The sequence below is a fragment of the Miniopterus natalensis genome, chromosome 11 (assembly GCF_054644295.1).
Source record: "Miniopterus natalensis isolate mMinNat1 chromosome 11, mMinNat1.hap1, whole genome shotgun sequence".
In the NCBI taxonomy this organism is placed as follows: domain Eukaryota; kingdom Metazoa; phylum Chordata; class Mammalia; order Chiroptera; family Miniopteridae; genus Miniopterus; species Miniopterus natalensis.
The window spans coordinates 9,238,516-9,259,223 of record NC_142091.1 but is presented as its reverse complement, the minus strand read 5'-3'; the positions used below and the strand labels follow the sequence as shown (position 1 = coordinate 9,259,223).

At 42.9% G+C, this 20,708-nt stretch overlaps 1 protein-coding gene across 3 annotated transcripts in view; it reads right to left on the bottom strand.

The window, feature by feature from the left end:
- Positions 1-20,708, bottom strand: part of CADM1 (cell adhesion molecule 1) — a 324,569-nt gene that overhangs the window by 196,666 nt on the left and 107,195 nt on the right. The gene's annotated exons all lie outside the window — the stretch shown is intronic.

Here is a 20,708-nt window from a genome sequence, read left to right as displayed (position 1 = left end):
ACTTTCACTTATAATGTTAAGTTCATTTTTGCCTACACCAGCCAATATACATTTATTTATTTAGTGTATTTTATACTACAACAATGTAATTACTGTACTGTACAAAAATAAAAGCATAGCCAATAAACATGTAATTTATTTTTAAAAAGTCAATGTGAGTTGAGAGGCATTGCTTATAAATGGTTGCAAGCAACATCTTTGCTATTGAGGCAGGATAGTAAGAAGCTAGGAAAATTCCTTAGCAAGTGGAATGAGGGAAACTGAGACAAAATAATTAAAGGGCAAACAATTTGAGCAATTTACTGCCAGCTAGTGAACCACAAGGTCTTACCTTCCCTAACCAAGGACACTTAGGAGCAAATGGTTTTACACATTCCAGACCATGCTGAGGCAGACCCCCTAGGTCCTGGTCCCCCTTCAATGACATTCTTTAAAGATGAAACTGACCAGAGGATGACCCTGACCCCTCTACACACTAATTTTGATGAATCAACATACTGAAGAACACACCTAGAAAACCAATGAATATTCTGTTAAGACCTTCCCCTGAGACTTCCTCTAGGATTCCCACTCACAAGAGATAAAAAGCCTCAAGTCAAAAGACCCAGCGCAGACTCTCCCTGGAGCATGCCAGAGCCTTTTCTTGGGTGTTAATTTTTTACTTTCTTTCTTCCTAAATGCTAAGGGTCCCCATGAGACTTGCAACCTGGGAAGCAGTGGGCAGTGGAAGCTCATCCTGGCCTTCCCCCCGATCCTGTCTTCAAGGCCCCCCTTTTCTCTGACTTCCCAGTGAACTAAAAGCAGCCCTGCCCTGATTCACTTCTTTCACTGTGATGTTTACTTTCCAGTGAGCTAACAGCATCCTGCCCCACCTTGGCTCACTTCTCTTACTGTGACTTTTACTTCTCAGTGAATTCACACGCCCCAGCCTTGGCTTGCTTCTTTCCTACAAAGTTTCTAGGGAGCCAAGGCAGAGCACCACCTGGGCTCCCTCCTGTTTTCTTCTACTCTAAGCCCTTCCTTTTTTTGACTGTCCCCAGCTTTAATAAACATACTCTCAAAATCACCTGGACTCATCTTGTGAAATCTTTCCTACACAAAGTCAAGAACCCACACACTACAGGCTGGCCAGAGGCAGCCCATTTGGGGCTGGTGCCATCTGGTAACAATTATCAGTAAAAATCTCCACTCACCTACAAGTTGTGTGGCAGGAAGCAAGTATTTAATCTTTTTGTGCCTTAGTTTCCACATGTGTAAGTGGAGTAGTAGGACTATCACTTCTGATTACTATGAAGAATAAATGAGACAGAACTCTAGCTCTGTGTCTGGCATACGGTAGCTATTCAGTAAATGTTAATTACTATATATTTGTTACCATTATAATTATAAAAGGATATCCCTCTTTAATATCTCCTTCAGTACTTTCAAAATATTCCTCTAAAAGATATTTAAAATTTCAAAATAGAGAATGCTCCTACACAGGTTCACGGGGGTGGGGGGGGGAGAGAATGTTTTATTTCAAATAAGAGGGAGAAAACATAAAAAAATAAAGAGGCATAGCCCAAGTGGATGGCTACGGATTTAAAAGCAAGATACCAGAAAGCTAAAATCAAAACATAACTGCTGAAATGGTTTCAAGCTGGAAAAATAAAACTGCTCGTAGACTTAAAAGTTTACAAACCAAGGCAGATAGAGGAAATTATTCAGCAGTCATAAAGCACCGCTCCAGAGAATCAAGTCACGGGTACAAAGCCCCATGGGACAGCCACCTGAACCAGAGAGCCATGGAAAGCCCATTAGCTCTCCTCTGCAGCAGGTACCACTTACCTGAATGAAGCAATAGTGCCAGTCACTGGGGACCCGGTCGGGTAACTCCTGAGGACATCAGCGGCCCTGGTCTCTCTCTCAGGTTCCACAGCCTCTCAGAGCCCACAAAACTTTGAGGTACTTAAATATGTGGTATATTTTGACAATAGCATGCTTTATAAGTCATTTATCATCAGCAAACTTCAGACAAGGTTAATGAAAGTTCTGTCACTTTAATGTCTAGCCGGCTTTAAATTACAAATGTCATGCGCCATGACTAAAGAAAGGGCACTGCAATAATACCATAAACCTTCATCTCCAGGGACATACAGGTAATTGCATAGCTCATTAAAAAACTGTTTTAATTATTAATTGACCGTGTCAGAGTTGTCCTTTGAAGTCCATTTTAATTTCTTCCTTACAAGCATTCTGGTTTCAAGCTGACCTACGGAGCGTGGTGTCCCACCTGAAAAACTGCCAGCCATCGCCATGCAAAAGCTCCCCAAGACTTGAGTGATCTGCTTGTTGAGGGTAAGGAGACAGTAGAACATTTAGGGGGAGGTGTGGTGTGTTCTAATCTCCTCATAGGGAGAGAAACCACAAATAAAAAAGAAATGCATAAATAAAAATGCCAGGAGTTAGAGCGAGCACTTATCTTTTCTTTAAATTTTCTTCCATGATGATGCAAAACAAGGACTAACATTTTTTACAGGAAACCACAGAGCAAGGTGGTTAGGACTTAGCTAAACTTGTAAAGGGGACGGCTAGCTACATTCTTATTGAATAAATCATTCTAGATATAAGCTGGATACAATCACCAAATCAGCATCCACGATGGGCAACAATATAACACATATGCCTAAAACTACCCGTAAGTTCCACTACTGAAGAGAGAAACTAGTCCTCGCACATTTTATTTCTAGAATGAGTCTGGAAGATATCTTGCAGAAAGACAAGATTATGTCTACTCCTGCAAAAGATGCCAACAGCAAGCTTAAATGAGTAATTCTATATTTATAAAGAGACAAGCATCCATAATGTCAGATGACAGAGTTCTCACTGATTTATTAGCAAATTGAACTTTCACTCTAAGAGAAAAGAATTTCTCAAAATCTAGATCTTATAAATTAATCCATTCCTTCTGGAAAACCATTTTAAAAAGACAATGCCAACCTTAAGTTTGCATGATTCACTGTCTCATAAAAATTTGAGGCGAAGATGATTGGTAGCAAATGTCTGGAACAAGAACCCTCTTGGAACACAACCTACAACCCTCGACGCTGGTCTGGACAGCGAGGGCGCGGTCACGAAGCCGAGCTCGGGCCCTTCCCAGCGCCACCAGCGCACAGCCAGCCCGCCCGCCAGGCCCAGGGCAGCAGCTTCCAGCTCGGCTCGGGTCAGCGGGACTCGCTGCCGTTAATGCCCGTGCGGGACAGGAACACCGGGAACCGCCCGCATCCTGGGCCCACCAGCTCAGTCCCGGCGTGTGGGATGACTCGTCAGTCCTGTGCACTGCGCGCACCTCGAGAATTAGACAGCAGCTACAGCTGACAACAGAAAACTCCCCTGGAGGCTCACCCCGACCCCCTCTGCCCTGGTCTCAGGGGGACCGGCAGATAAAGGAAGGACAATAAAAGTCATTTCACTCAGTTTTCAGTATGGACAACTGAGCAAGCAATACAGGGCGAACCACCTAAGAAAGGTAAGTAAATAAATACATAAATATGTAAATATAAAATTTAAACGTAGTAAGAAATGGGACCCTGTAGCCCAGGGGTCTGCAAACAGGCTCCCAAACGAAATCTGCTGTCTGCTTCTGCACAGCCAGGAACTAGGAATCATTTTCACATTTTTAAATGGTTGAAAAAAATTTTTTTAAAGAATAATATATCACAATTCATGAAAATTATTCAAATTTCAGTGTCCATAAATGAAGCTTTATTGGGACACAGCCATGCTCCTTCGTTCTATGCTGTGCACCTACGGGGCAGAGGGCAGGGGCCATGAAACACCCGTCTGGCCCACGAAGCCTGACGTGTTTGCTATCTTGCCCTTTCCAGAAAAAGTTTGCCAACCGCTGGAGAATGAAATGGGACTAACCTGACGGCACATCTAGTGAGCTAGCCCCATCTCCATCCCTCCGGGCAACCTTGTTACTTAATAATGTAAAGACTTGCCCCCAAAGAGGAGACCTCACAATAAATGGCAACTATCTCTAGCTAGAGGATACAGCGTGAGCTCCCAAACCGACTGTACGGCGCTGTGTCTGGTGTGTACATTAAGAGCCACACAGCGCACGATTCTAATTACACCGAGGGGCCGCCCCGGCCGCGCTGCCATTAGCCAGGCCTTACTGGATTTCGCAGCAGTAATGAGTGCTGGATCAGGTTAGGGCTGTTAAGCTTATCTAGCTTTGCCAATCTACTGAAATTAGGGTAATAAAACTGAAGATATGTAATATTGAAGACATTTAAAAAGAAAACTCATTTTTCTTCCATTAAAATATCCACATACTGACAATAACTGTATTACTCCTCCCTACAGAAAGGTTAGGGTAAAAAAAACAGCACATTAGGAAGAAATTCAGTTTGGCGTGGGGACTGTGGAGCTACATTTAAAAGACCAAAAATAGCCTGAATTTCTTGATACCAGCATTTCACAGATTTGTGGGGAAAGAACAACATGCAAAACACAGCAACTCAAGATATTCTGACAAAACACTGCACTAGATTTCTGGGTTCAAAAAAGCTAAAATTCTCGGCAGTGAGCAGGGAAGGAGTAGGGATCAGTTTCTTGAAATGAGTAACTCCTCTGTGGGCACATTAAATAATTCGCTTGTTTGAGTCACCGGGGGAACTATGTGGTCCCTACCCCTGATCAACTTTACCATTCGAAACTAAAAATAAAATTCTAGCTCATTTCAATTTTCAGATTTTATGAGATAATTGACATAAACACACAGAATATAAACTCCACACTGAAACTGCATCAGTCATCTTAGTATATTATAAAATACAGTATCTTTAATAATATTTGTTTTAAGCACCAATTAATTTTACGAGGGGAAAATAAAACAGCAGCCTCTTCACCCCCATACAGTATAGACTTTATAATAAAATCAACAGATACAGGCCAAGTCAATGGGGGGGGCAGCCATCCGCCGTCGGCTATGAAGATGCAGTTCCACCCCTCCTGGGCACTGATTCCCAGGGCTCAGGGCCCCCCCATTCAGACCAGAGCAGCCAGGCTCCACTCAGAAAGGAAGACATGCAGTTCCCCTATTCCCCCGTTTCCCACTCTTTAGAAGAACAGTGAATGTGCTAAATAAGTCAGACAGGAAACCAAGGAAAGTCCAGCCTGGGAGAGAATCAAAGCACAGAGCGCTCAGCGAGCACCTGCAGGGAGTTCCACGGAACGGCCCACTCGCTCTGGGGTCAGCTCGGGCCCAGTCCCGACTCTCCCCGTCACAGCGCTACCGTGTGGTGTCTTCACAATGTCAGACCAGCCATCGGGGGAGGTGATCCCACTAAACGACCTCTGAGCATGCCACCCAGCTGAAAGAAAATGAAACCCCCATGATTATCTGCAATGGGAGCCAATGAGTTAAGGGAGAGTTTTAAATGTTTTCCCAATTTATCAAAAGGCAAACAGTAATTCTAAAACTTTGTTTCTCTTGTCTCCTACCAAAAGAAATAAATTGGATAAGCGAGCATGAGGCGACCTTGCAGCTTTAAAGCACTAGGAAATTATTCTTGGAGGACTATGGTTGCCTGCGCCCGCCCTCTTTCATCTTTTATAACAGTTACAGAGTAGAGAGTGAGACTCTGTAATTGGAAGTAATCAAGCAAACGTCAGATGATCACACGGACATGCTGAAAAGGGGATTCAAGCATACAATTTGAATAAGGGTCGTGAATTGGATCGATCATCTCCAAACTTTATCTCATAGTATAACACGATTTGGACCACATAAAATAACAACTACAGAGGGACTAGCTTTCATTTAAATAAGGAGCTTAATATTTGTGTTAAGCTCTTAATTAGGGATACGTAAAAAAAACAATAAAATGAGCATACACTTCTCAGACGTGCTGAGAGGCTCCCTTTGACATAAGCCCTAAAAGGAAGGTGACAAGGACAACTTCCAGGACCATGCAAATGCAATTCCAGAGGAAAATCACAAAATATACCTACCATTTAGAGGAAACTCTCTTTCAACCACAGAGGGTAAACAATGGGAAAGCAGGCCTTTATGAGAATGCACAAGGTTAATTCATGAATTACTGGGAGTCAGTAACATGTAGCAAAAACAGCACGGACTCTGCGATCTGATGGACCTGGGTTCATACCTCAGTTCTAGTTTTTACTAAGCTATTTGACCTTGGAAATGTCACTTAATCTTTCTGCCTCAGTTTTCTTATTTGCAAAATGGGAACATCTTCTTCTTGGGTTGTTAAAAGAATTAAATGAGAAAATACATACATGTAAACTCTTGAAAACAGTATTTGACATACTAAATACATAAATCGATTCCCTCCACCACACAGTGAAACACGCAAGGAGGCAATACTAGGGCACTGTTTCTCAGGTGTGATACGTGAAAGAGTCTTAAGTCGTATATAAATAAAACTTTTAAAGTCTTATATGTAAGATTTTAATTTAAACACATCTTAAAAGAAAACACAGCCTAACAAACCTGTAACTTCATGGCAAATACCAATTTGGATGAGGGTGGGTAACAAAATAAATCAACTTAAAAGGAAAATATAAATAATATTGACAACATAAAGATATGGCAAAAAATCATACAAGAAAGATAAACTATGTTGTAAAAATATAAATACACAAGAAAGGGTTTCTTTCCTCAAAAAATTTACAATCTAAGGGCTGAGTGGATCATAAGTGAACAAACAAATGAAATACTCCCCAAATTTCAAGTTGACTCATATTAAAAAGGAATGGTGTTAAAATTCCCTTTCTTCTTGGCTCTTTTAACGTGTATCACATATAAAAGCTCTTTAAAAATAAATGAGTTTAACAACTGTCCTGCTGAGCTGGAACATAAGCTGACTTGGAAGGCCTTGCATAGAAGAAGATGGTAGGGATTTGTATGTTAAGTCTCCTCTTTGAATTATCCAGGAAATCACTATTTTCTCTATAAGAAACTAAGAAAACAAAGGTTTCTGCTGGTTTAACAGCCAAATCACTCAAGGCATTTGGAGCAAAACAAGGAACAATCTATTTAAAACTATGAAGTCCAAGAACACGAAATGGTTTTAGATTTCACTAAGTATCATACTTGGAACCGTACATAGGATAGGAATAAGTTGAATTTGCATTTGAAAATACAGTAAAATAAACTAAGTGTCCTTTTCAAGGGAAACAGGTAGCAAAATAAGGTAGAAAAGAAAAAGGCTTTATACATATACCCAAGGAAGACCCAGACTCCTTAAAAGCACTCAAAACAGGCAGGCCCTCTTGAAGCTCTTACGTATCTTAAAACAAATGTCCTATTACCACCTCACAGTTCATGCACTACATTAACTTTTGCTTCTTTAACCTCTCTTGGAGTTGTCTTACTGCGTGATTCTTCTGTAACATTTTAATAGTAAACCTCCATCATGTCAAAATTTATCTATACAGAGTATTCCTTTAAAAAAATTTTTTTAATAAAAAAATAAAAGCTCCAGGCAACTGAAGCCACACTGAAAGGGATCGAATGCGCAGGGAGCACGTAGTTCTAGAGCGAGATGTACGAAAGGGGAAAGAAACACACAAAACAGCACAAGTAAAAAGATAACCAGCAGCAATGCTCTTGGAAATACAAGGCATGCTTCTAGCTTGCACCATCCGAGGGGAGGGCATGTTAATGGCCAATCAGGACCCTGTATTAGCTAATAGGCAAGAAGAATAGAGCTTCACCATATCACAAAATCACTCTGTCATGTTGACATTCATTCCAGCTGTAGCTACAGCATCGATTTTCTCGGAAGCTTTATGATTCAGCTGCCTCTGAGCCACAGTAAGCAGTGCCCACCTGCACTGCTGGCTAAGGGCAGCTGTAGGAAAGAATGAAGAGAGGTGGCAGAATTAATAAATTATCATTTTTCATCACAACTTGCTTTTAAGAAATATGCCGTGCAAAAATTCTGTAAGGATAGGCTTGGGATTGAATAGAGCTTCTAACAGAGTTTCTTAGACAGGATTTTTTTAAAGTTATCAAATAAAATCCTCAGTTTTCTTTAGAAGTAAAATTTTAGTCCAAACAGCTGATTTTTATTCTGGTTCTTTTGCTTTCTGTTTTAGTCAGTCATCCTTAATAACCATTCATACCAAGAGCCAAAAGTAAGGAACTAAAAAAAGCAAGTCAGAAGCTCGGTGCACCCCAAGGATTACATACGGGTTCCTAAAAAAACAAGGAAGTGACCCATATCCGTGTAGAGAAACCCAGCTCCCAGGGTCACTGCCACTAATCAGCGGCCAGTGTGATGAGTGCTGCCTTCAATATGGTTATTCCACCTTGACTTTTGAATGTCAAAAATAATATGCACAGAATTGACTAAGCAGTCTCCAAGGTACTGCCTTTAAAATTTTTAACTTTATGGCCATTAAATATTGAACAGATAATTGGATTTATCCCCTTCAGTGCTTTATGGATGTACAAAGTACCTACCTACTCCTGTTTTATTCAAATTAATGGGGCTCTTCTCAAGTGCTGTTCTGTGCGCACGCTGTAGCCGACTCATTAAAAGGATGCTTTGCCTTCTGCTTACCAACTTTTTCTCCAGTTGCAATGAGAGGGCAAAAACCATGCTCAAGCCCACACTGACAGTTAAGGGCAAATCTACTGTGTCACCCTGAAACCCAGAACTTTGCCTTCCCTAAACCCAAGTCCATGGTGTGATTTGGCAGGCGACAAACTTATCATGGAAAACCACAACACAGAACCCATCACTTCTGTGTTCAATGAAAAACACTTACAAATGTTTCCTCGCAACCAGGTAGCTCGCTGCTACCTCTTAAAATCAAGCCTGGAGAACACAGGGATGCTAGTATCTCTCTAGGGCAGTGATTTTCAACCAGTGTGCTGCAAGAATTTTTAAAACATGCAATACCTGACATAGACCTCTCTTCCCTTAGATTGTCAAATAAAAAAATGACAACAGTCAAGACGACAATAGCCTTCAGATATCACTGAATCAAAACTATACCTATTTTTCGTCAGATCGGCAAAAACTACATTTTTTGGTGTGCTGCAGAATTTTAGTAATTACTTAATGTGTGCCATGAGATAAAAAAGGTTGAAAATCGCTGCTCTAGGGGATTAGCCAAATGAAACCTTGAATGTGTATTGAACAGGGGGAAAAATACATCCACGGACAGGCTGTGCAATTCACACTAGTGATAAGGTATTTCTATCAAGTATGAATAACACCCACAAACGTAAAATCTGAAAATAACTCTGGTGGAGGTGTGAGTGGAAAGGGGTTAATGGAAATAATGTTTTCATTTTCAACAATATAAATCCACAACTGGCATTCCATTGGCCTGTGACCTCCCCTCACCCAACCCTTGTTCAAGTCATTTGCTAGTGTAATTGAAACCTTCTTTGAGAGTCTTTAGATTTCATTTCATGTTTTGGGGACAATGCAGCGAAAAGACATTCACCATCCATCTTTCTTAACAGTCCTAATCTAAATAGAAGACCCGAATCCAAGACTGTGCGCTTGATGGATCGCTGGCCTTCCTATACAGTGGAGCTTAAAGAGATCCCATTATTGCTTTCAGAACCCGTACAGAAAAAATACATTCATACTCATTTTAGCTTCTACCACCTACCTGAACAGCATATACTCACTTTTAAACTACGTTTTTAAAAAAACAGAAGAACAAAATATAAATAACAGATAAATAAAATGTATGTAGAAAAAAAGGCCCAACAACATGACAGGTTAAAAAATAGAAAATTGTTGACATAGATTTGCTACTAAGTAAAATGCTGAAGATAATCCAAAGCGTTTCCAACATATTTTAATATAGGTCTCCATCTATTAATTTCTCTTATAGCTAAAACAGTCTACGTATAAGGAAATGCCTACATCTACCCATCCAGTGCCATTAATCTAACCCTAGTAGGAGAAATACTTCTGACAGACACCTCAATTATTCTGTGTGCATTCAAAATAATGGCTTTTAAGTTTGTCTTGAAATGTACCTATATGAGGTCTATCTAATAGGAAGCCAAATTAACTGCTTATAGCTAGAAAAATTTGATGGACTGAAGAAAAACCCCGCCTCTGTTAGGCACATATTAGACTAGTGGCTACTTAATCAGGAAGGTTTCGCAATCTGTTCATCAGAAAATCCTTGCCAAATACAAGTAGCTCAAGCCCTAACTTCACATTCAAATAGGCCTCTCAGAACAGCTAATCGCCTGCACAAAGGCGGACTCCTCTCATATCCATTTCTAATATCTTTGATTTAACGAGAGTCACAACTGCACAGTATCAAAAATGCAAATAAAGCTTACTGACAGCCCTCCAGACACGAATTCTAAAGTGTCTTTGGTGTACAAGCTACTTTAATCCTTTCTGTGCACCGGAATTTTTCCTATTTAAGAATAGGATAAAACTGAACACATTTAGATATTAAGATTGTGAGGCTTACCTCCAACAAAATTACCTGCTGGGATGAAAGGAGCAACTGGGAAGTTTGCTTTGCCCTTCATTTTACGAACCAAGGTCAGTCCTGAAACACCAGTCCACCTGCAGCTGCCTGGCAGTTCATTAAGTCATTCGGGGTTGACTGTTGTGAGTCCATCATTGCACAAACCCCAAATGTAACTTTGAGTAAGAGGAGGATAATAAGAATATCTCTGGGCAAAGCCCACAAATTCCAAATATTTAACTTAAAAAGCCTATAAGTTGGGTAGCAATCACTCAAAGTGGGAGGAACACATTTATATCCCACTTGGACCTGGAATACATGTCAGCCTTTTATATTAAATATATTTTAAGCATTCTGATATTTTAAAAAGATGTTTAATCAGGAGCTTAACTCTTGAAAAATGCACACAATTGATATGCCCACCACTCAAAGATGTTTTCAAAGTTCAACTAGAAGAGTAGAAATTAGTAAAATTTATCACTGCCAAGCTGATAAAGTCACAGGAAGAAAAAAGCCAAACAGGTAGTCAAACAGTGTATGGAATCAGGAAACTGAGTCACTAAGGTTCCTCACACAAAGGGGCTTAAAAAGGGTATGTCATGAAGTAACCTGGTACTTGCCCAGTCTATGAACCAAAAGTTTCTTCTTTTCGGTTTAAATTTAAATCATTTTTAATTTTTCAATTACAGTGACATACAATATTATATTGGTTTCAGGTGTACACCCCATGAGACATTACATAATTTCCTAAGTGATCACCCAGATAAATCTCGCACCCATCTGACACCACACATAGTTCTTAGAATATTACTGACTTTATTCCCTGTGCTGTATTTTACATCCCCGTGACTATTCTGGAAGAACCAATTGCACTTCATCCTTTCACCTTTCTCACCCAGCCCCCCAAATCCCCTCCCATCTGACAACCATCAATGTTATTTGTATCTATGAGTCTGTTTCTGTTCTGCTTGTCTGCTCATTTTGTTTTTTAGATTCAATTGTTAACAGATATGTATTTACTGCCATTTTATTGTTCATATTTTTAAACTTTTTTTCTTCTTCTTAAAGAAGACCCTTTAACATTTCATGTAATACTGGTTGGGTGATGATGAACTCCTTTAGCTTTTTCTTGTCTGGGAAGCTCTTTATATGGCTTTCCATTCTAAATGATAGCCTTGCTGGGTAATCTTGGTTGTAGGTTGTTGCTTTTCATCACTTTGAATATTTCTTGCCCATTCCTTCTGACCTGGGAAGTTTCTGTTGAGAAATCAGCTGACAGTCTTATAGGAGCTTCTTTGTAGGTAACTAACTGATTTTCTCTTGTTGCTTTTAATCTTTGGCATTTTAATTATGACGTCCCTTGGTGTGGGCCTCTTTGGGTCTATCTTGTTTGGGACTCTCTGCACTTTCTGGATTTGTATGTCTATTTCCTTCATCAGGTTAGGGAAGTTTTCTGTAATTGTTTTTTCAAATAGGTTTTCAATTTCTTGCTCTCTCTCTTCTTTCCAGCACTCCCATGATGCACCCCCATGATGCACCCCCAACTTCAAGTTGGTACGCTTAAAGTTGTCCCAGAGCCTCCTTACGCATCTTCATTTTTTTGGATTCTTTTTTCTTTTTGCTGTCTGATCGGGTGTTTTTTGCTTCCTTACAGTCCATATTCTTGTTTTCATTCTTGGCTTCATCTACTTCCTTGTAATGTATTCTTCATTTCATTTAGTGTATCCTTCATTTCTGACTGGTTCTTTTTCATGGTTCCCATGTCCTTTTTCATGCTGTTGAAGTTCTCACTAAGTTCACTGAGCATCCTTATAACCAGTGTTTTGAACTCTGCATCTAGTAGATTGCTTGTCTCCATTTTGTTCAGTTCTTTTTCTGGAGTTTTGTTCTGTTCTTTCATTTGGGCCATATTTGTTTGTCCCCTTATTTTGACTGCCTCCCTGTGTTTGTTTCTATGTATTAGAGCTGCTACATCCCCTGGGCTTGGTAGACTGGCCTAATGCAGTAGAGGTCCTATCGGGTCCAGTGGCACAGCCTCCCCAATCATACAAGCTCGGCACTCCAGGTGCACCCCGCCCCTGTATGTTGTGTACACCCTCCTGTTGTAGTTGAGCCTTGAATGCTGTTGGCATGTCCATGGGAGGGATTTACCCCCAGGCTGATTGGCAGCAAGGACTGGCTGTGACCAATGACCACCGTGGAGGATCTGCTGTGCATGGGCCGACCCCATGGAGCAGGACAGGCTTCAGCAAGGCTCAGGTGCCTACTGAGTCCACCCCTTGTGTGTGTCACTTGTGGAAGTGGTTGGGTGGCGATGCTGTATCATGGTCTGAAGATGTCCACTAGGTATCCAGGCTCTGGGGCCTCCCAGGAGGTGCAGGCCAAGGTCAGCCTCTGCCTGTATTCTGCCCAGAACCACCTGGCATGAGCTACAAAGCAAATCTGCAGACGGCTGCTACTTGTGCTAGGCTTGGAGGTACCCAGGCAAGGCCTAGCTAGGAACCAAGGCTGGTTGCCACTAGTGCCGGGCTGGGGCCACTTAGCCAGAGAGATACAGAGCATGCCAATGCCAGATGCTGCTTGTTTGACAGATTTTAGGAACATGTAAAGCTGGAGCCAAGACAGGTCATTCATACGGAAAAGCCAGTGGAAACAGCTTGGGTAGGTCCCAAAATTGGGTGGGGTGGGGTCTCAGGGAATCACCAGGGCCGGGGCGAACAGTGTGACCCAGGTTGATGAGACTCAGATATGACTAGGTGGAGGGCGGGGGCCTCAGAAAGGGAACATTGGCCTCTGCCAGCACCTTTGTGTGACAGAAAGCTGCCCCCCAGCTCTCGCCTTGATGCCAGACATTTCAGTCTCTGCCCCCATACCTGCCTGGTGCCTTTCGAGCTGCTGCCCCAATGCTGCAGCTCAGAGGGAAGGAGTCCCACTGAGCCTGTGGCTGCAGCTCAGAGGGAGTGAGTTCGAGTGAGCCTGTGTGCGGGCCCTTTATGAGGAACTGCCAGGGACTCACTCAGCCACAATCCCTGCTGGTTTTCACAGCCAGAAGTTACGGGTAGTTTTCTCCTGGCACTGGAACCCTGGGCTGGGGGGCCTGGGACCCTTCGCTCCTCAGGGGGACCTCCACAGCTGAGATACCCCTCCCTGTTTTCAACCACCACACGTAGGTGTGGGACCAGCCCCTTCTGCATCTCCACCCTCCTACCAGTCTCCACGTGGCTTCTTTAATTCCCTAGTTGTAGGACTTCCATTCAGCCAGAGTCCAGGGCTTCTGAATGACGCTGGCTCGCAGTGCAGCTGCAGCTGCGATGTGGCCGTGGGAGGAGGCGAGCACTGTTCACCTCGGCCGCCACCTCGCCCTGTCCTCAGGCCCTCACTCTCCCGTACAGACACAGGCCGGCTGCCAGAATAAAGGGGGCTCTGCCCCTGAGTTCCCGAGAAGTATGCTTAGTTAGGAAAAAGTTCACTTCAACAATAAAGACAAGTTTAAAACATAAACAAATAAACAATCATAAAAAATTAGAATAAAGGGAATGATTTTAAACTTTAAGAGAATGGACCACGTTTCCTTTAAATCAATGCCCGGCGTCTGCATTGCTGCCTCACTGTCCTTCACGTAGAGCTCAGTTTGGGAAGCATGTTAGTGTCTCACTATTCAGAACAGTAATATTCAATATATAATAGTCAAACATTAACATTAAACTAACAAGGGTGGGAAAAATAAAAACCTAAAGTTGAAAGCAAGCTGAAGCAAATGATCGCAATGTACTTCAAATTTGTAACCTCGCTGCCGAGGGCGGAGGAGAGAAAGAGCGACACAGGGGTGAGCTCGTGTGCCACCTGCCCTGCGGGGAGGCACGGTGGGGGGACACAGCAGGGCTCCCTGCACCGTCAGGACGTCTGTCTCCATGAGTAGCACGGTCGAAGCAATTCTGAAACTATGCTTAGATATACTACAGAGCTGAGTAAATGAGTGAATGTGTCAGGAGACAGGGTTTCCCTGTGAGAGCAAGAGAATCAGACACAGAATGGACATAAGCATCCCCTGTGGAAATGGTGTGAACCTGAAGTGCCAGTGTGAACACCTAAAATGTGCCCATGTGCATGTGAAGCAGGTGTGTATTATTTTCCCTACCTCTGACTCCTAAAAAGGCTGGAAGTGAATCAACTCCATTAGTAAGTAGCACACCTAGCACCCCAAGGTTGGTTTCTAAGACCATTCTCCTCTAAAGAAGACCAGAAATTCTCCCAGAAATGTTTACAGGGCTATAGCAGAGAAGATACAAAGTGAATCTACAGCATCTTGTGTCAGAAAGAAAGTTAACACTCAAAAAATTGGTGGGAGCATGCCAAAGAACACAGGAGACAACCTGAAGGGGCTCCAACTGATTATATCTGAGAGAATTTGAGTATAAAATATTTAAGACAAGCATTAAGTAAGAAACCACTAAAAAGGGGAGTTTAGGAATCAATACAAGGGAGGGAGGGAGGGAGGGAGGGAGGGAGGGAGGGAGGGAGGGAGGGAGGGAGGGAGGGAGGGAGGGAGGGAGGGAGGGAGGGAGGGAGGTGTGATAGGCAGTTAAACAGACAGGAGCAGAGCAAGGACAATGGACCAGGTACAGAAGGTCACCAAAGTGGAAAGCCCCAGGTGCATAGCAACAGACAATTGCAGGGTGGTGCCTCGCCCCCAGGGTGACCTTTCCTACTCTAGCAGTTTGAACCCCCATTTTTCCTCCCTAGATATAACATCTAGGCCTCAGTTGTATTTCTGCTCCAGGCCCAGAAAAGCAATAAACCAGCCACAGCTGACCTCAGGACCAGCGGCACTGAATGATGGCCCCCACCCTGGCACCAATCAATCAGTAGAGACCATGACCCTGAAAGGACACACCTGGAAAGCTGCTGAATATTATAATGTGATCTTTGCCTGGGACCTCCCCTGAGATCTCCACCCTTAAAACCATTAGGATGGAGGACCCAGCTCTCCCCCTCCTAGGAGCATGCCCATGCCTTTTCCTTTCCCATCCCTCATCCCTGGGCCCCCAGGGGCATTACCATGAGCTTAGGCACTCCCAAGCTCCAAGGGCCCTTCCTTTACCTCTACAACTTGTTTCCTAAGACCATTTCTTCTAGGAATTACTTCTTCCACCTCTGTCATTTTACCAAATAAATGTTCTTATAGTTCGGGTCTTTGCTCTGAATTGTTTCCCAGCCGGAACCCAAGTACCATGGTTGCTGAACCCAGGTCTGGTCTGACTCACCTGCCTAACACCCAGTGCCATTCCTGCCGCCAAAAACAGAGGATGGAAAAAGGCTCTTTCCAGGAGAATGCTGGCTGCTGACTGCTCAATGTTGATGCCACGGTTGTCAATTCTTCAAAGGAAAGACTTTTTCAAGCAAGAATTATCAACAGACGTTCAATCAGAGGAGAAATTTTTGAAGAATAGATATTTGCTTGATCTTCAAGTGCGTCCCCACGAGTTGCTTATTAGGAAAAATACAGTAGCTATAGAGTGGGGACATCGGACAACACCTCGACCAGGTCATGAATATTAATACCACCAATGAAGAGGACACTGGCTACCTCTGGATGTAATGCCTGTGAGGGCGTGTCACCAGGTATCTTGGCCTTCATCTTATCGTGAGGAAACATCAGATGAACCCAAATGAGAGCCTTTTTATTGTTTTTAAAATGGAAGGGAAGGGCTGTATTTTTTAAAATGTCAATATCTTAAAAGATAAATACAGCCTAAAAACCTGTTCCCCAACCAAAGGAGACATAACAACTAAATGTGATATGTGATCGATCCTACAATGGATGTTTGACTAAAGGGGGGAAAAATGCTATAAAATGTATCATTAGATCAATGTACCAAACTGAAATATGGACAGAAGATTAAAGCATTATGTCTATGTTAAGTTTCCAGAATTTAATAATTGCACCATAGTTACATAAGAAATGCTGTTATTCCTTGGACATGCACTTTGAAATATTTGGAGGCAAAGGGAGGTGATGTATGCAACTTACTCTCAAACAGGTCAAGAAAAGCATAAAGATGAGGGAAGGAGTGTTCTCACACACAAATGGTCAGGCACGTGGAGCCAGAGGTTAGTAAAAGCGAGCCAGTATGATGGGACTATGGGTGTTCTTTGTACTATTCCTAGAACTTTTCAGTAAGTTTGAAACTATTTCCCCAAAAAGGTTAAAAAAAAAAAATAGACCAATCACCACCCCCCCCACACACACACACCCCAGTGAATTTAAAATGACGTCTGGCAGTGTTTCTACTTTCATAATCTTATTTCTATTACTATTACCTGAATGTGGAGGAAAATATGGAGAAAGTGTTATGTTCAAAGATGTCTGCCACAGCATTGTTTACGAAAGCAAATTTCTGAAAATACCACATGTATTTTTTAAAAACCGGGTAATGGTTAATTAAATTAAGATGTGTAGCCCTGGCTAGTGCGCTCAGTGGTTAGTGTCAGCCTGCGCATCAAAGGGTCCAGGGTTCGATTCCTGGTACTTCCGTTGCAGGTTCACTCTCCACCCCCCGTGGGGGTGCATGGGGGAGGCAACTGGTCGAAGTGTCTCTCTCACATCGTTATTTTTCTCTCTCTCCCCACCCTCCCTCCATTCTACTCTCTCTGAAAAAGCAATGGAAACAATATCCTGAAGTGAGAATTTAAGAAAAAATTATGCTATGCTGTGTAAATTCTGCAGAGCACTATGCAGCCTTTAAGTGCGTACAAAAGTCTTCAATAACAGTGGGAAACAGGTGATACGACACTAAGTGAAAGCAACAGGAATAAAAACGATTCGTACACTGTGATCGCAGGTAGAAGGATGCCAAGGGGGAAATCACAGAGAAAAGGGGAAGAAATTCAAGAACAAGCCAACACTGGCCACCCGTCTCCCGGACAGAGCTACGGACGATTCCCTCCCTTCTGCTTCCGCGCATTTCAGAGAGACAATCACCGTATAATAAGGTTCTCATAGAGCAAACTTCACTCTCAGGATACGCAGAGGTACTCAGAAGGGGCGCCTGCAGCATAAAACAAAGGGCACTCACTGCTCACGTTCAGCTGTGCAAGTGCAACGTGAGCGGGTCCCGAAGGTGGGAGATAAAGAAGGAAAGAAGTCACGCTAGGGGACGGTCTTCGGTGGGACTTATTTAAGCTGAGTCCACAAGTTCATGAGCCCAGCTGCCTCCTTTCTGCTTATTCTGAGCCATCGGGAGACGGTGAGATGAGATCACCCGATACATCGCATGCACCCCATCCCTCCTCAAAGGGGGGAAGAGGAAACCAAGGCGCTGACAAGGATGGAGCACAGGGGCGGCTCGTTCCCGCAGCACTGGGCCTTGCCGAGCGCAGCCGTCACGTTTCTTCCCACTCCTGCCCAGACTTGGGGGGCACACGCAAGCTGAAACCCTCCCGCTCGGCCCTGTCCCTGACGTGGGTCTTCTACAGGCGCCCTGGCCAGGCGCAATCATCCTGTCCCCAGGACTCCTCTCTGCGCAGGGGTCACGGTGGCAGTCACAGAGCGAGAGAGGGAGGGGGAGAAGAGGGGGGAAAGGGGCGGGAGGAGGGGAGGAGGGAGGAAGAGGAAGGGAGGGAGGAGGACTGGGGAGAACACACCAGAAGTCTTAAAAAGCAGGTGACAATGATGAGGGATAAATGTCTGGCTAACTGGAAGGTTGGAAGTAAAAGTGAGAGCACCACCACTCATTTTCTAAGAGCATGTGAGGCTCCCACAGTCGCTGCCAAAAAGTCGGGTTATTTTTTAAGGGGTTATTAAGGAAATTATGTGTAACAAAACAAAAGAGGAAGTTCCTTAATTAAACAATTATTATAGCTTAGTTCTTGTTTAAGATATAATCACTTGAAGCATTTAATTATATTTATTTCTTACTATACCCTGGTTTGAGTAATCTTGAACTTCAACTGAAACTCGTAACTCAGCCAATAAAATAATTAAAATACTTTTGCCAACTTGACTTGGATAAAAAAGTCAAACACTTCATTTAAAATTTATGGGAGGAACATTGATAAGAATACACTAATTTGTCATTCAGATTTCAAACTGAATCAATTTAATGACTGCCGATAGCAAAGCAATAGGGATGCAAAGAAGAAAAACAGTCATACAATTGACAGTTAACCAAAGCTCCTGTCATGTTTTATGGATCAACCATTGTCTCCAAACTTGTGAAAGAACTCAATGTGCATTAGCTTCTAGAATCTTATAGCTTATCTGCACTAAACTATAAAAGAGGAGTACAACGAGACGCACAGTTTGAAGACTTCATCGATTTGAACTAGCACCGGTAAGGAACTTCCCCGTGACCCGTGACCCCGCTCCCTCTCCGGGCAGCGCCCTCCCGGGGCTGGGGCCGACCAGTCTTTCCTCTTTGTATGCATGTCCTTTATCGGCGAGCCAGTCACAATGTCTTTCAGACTTGAGTGATAAATGACAAAACAACATAGCTCCACTTTAAAATATGACTGTCCTTGGAACACCGCTCCAAAAAGCAACTGGTTATGCCAGAGAATAAATAACGCCCAGCAACACTGCCACATTCAAAGCAGGCATGAGGACGGAGAAATAAAAACAGGGCAGGGTAAAAAGGAACCGAGGAAGACGGTGGGAGCCCTGAAACGTCAGCGTCAGCAATGCAAAGTGAAACCGCTCCGATCACTGTCCCTCCGGTTTCCCCCCCAAAGCCAGCAGGAGGCTCAGCAGCGTGGGCGGGTTAGCACGCACCAGTTTCCCCTCCGGCTCCCACCCTCAGCTCCCATTTTCAAAACCGGCTGAGAGCTATGTGCCTTCTGAGACAGAGGCCAAGTCAGGGCTCCGGCGCTACAGCTGCTGGGGCCCGACGGAAAGCAGAGTCCTACTGAGGATTCAGCAGGAAGACGCACTTCCCAGGCCTCCAGCTACGGACGTGGAAGGCTCTGGGCCAAGGTGACTGTGCCGGCTATACTTAAAAGGGGGGCCGATAACCTGCATAAATTGCATGTCTAATTGTATTCATTTTAATAAATCAGAGCTAAACTTGACTTATTAAAAAAACAGTAGTCCAACAGTGACAAGACCACCCAGAACAAATATTTCTAAAATATAAACAAGAAATTCAAATCTTGTCCAAGTGTCATATTCTCACCATGCCCAGTCCTGCCCATCCATTTAAGACTGCACTGCTCCCTGCACTCCCAGTTGCTCTCAGCCTGCTCTACTTTGTCCACAGGTGTTCTCACCCTCAGAACACTAGAGAATTTGTTATTTTAGTATGTTAATTGTTTATTTCTCATTCCTCCTCCCCCCTTAAATATAAGCTCTACAGGGGTTGGTATATTTGTCTGCTTAGTTTACTAATATACCCCAGTGCCTGGCACATACTAGATACTCACTAAATGTCTAGTAAATGAATGAATCCTTCATTAAGCTAAACAATTTCTTGAAGCTCTTCTTATTCAGGCAGAAAAGGCAAAAATTAGGCAGGGAATTTTTAAAGAGTTATAATAGGACAGATAAAGGGTTACTATCTTGACTATGGAAAGCCTATTTACAAACTAGTAAAGACACACACACAGTCTTAAACACCGACTCAGAAGTAGGTAAAGAACCTAAACTACTGCTAAAGGAACAGCAAGTACTTAATGTACATTTAGAGAAAAATAAACTCACCAATATGAAATAAACACTAAAAGGATATTTTTCCTGAGTAATTAGCAAAGATTTTTAAAAGTTATTATTTATTCAGGTATAGTTGACAGCAAAGAATTTTAAAACTGACACAATGAGAGTGCAGTAAGATGGCCATGCCTGACCAGGAGCCACTGTTCTAGAGAGTAACTTGGAAATAAGAATTTAGAGCTAAAAAAAAGTCTGGATGTCTGACCCAGGCATGTTAGTTGTGAAACCTTATTCCAAGGAAGTAACTCTAAAATATAGACAAAAATTAAATACAAAGATGTGCATCAAAGCATTATTTATAACAGCGAAATTCTGGAAACGGTCTAGAGGATTAACAATGGAGAAACAGCTCAATTATGGTCCTGCCACTAAATCAATTATCATTACAGTCTTTAAAATGTATGCTTGAAAAATTTTTAAAAGACCATGGCCCTACCTGGTGTGGCTTCATGGGTGGGAGCACCACCCATCCTGTGCACCAAACGTGGCAGGTTCACACCCAGTCCGGGCACATGCCCGGGCTGCAGATCTG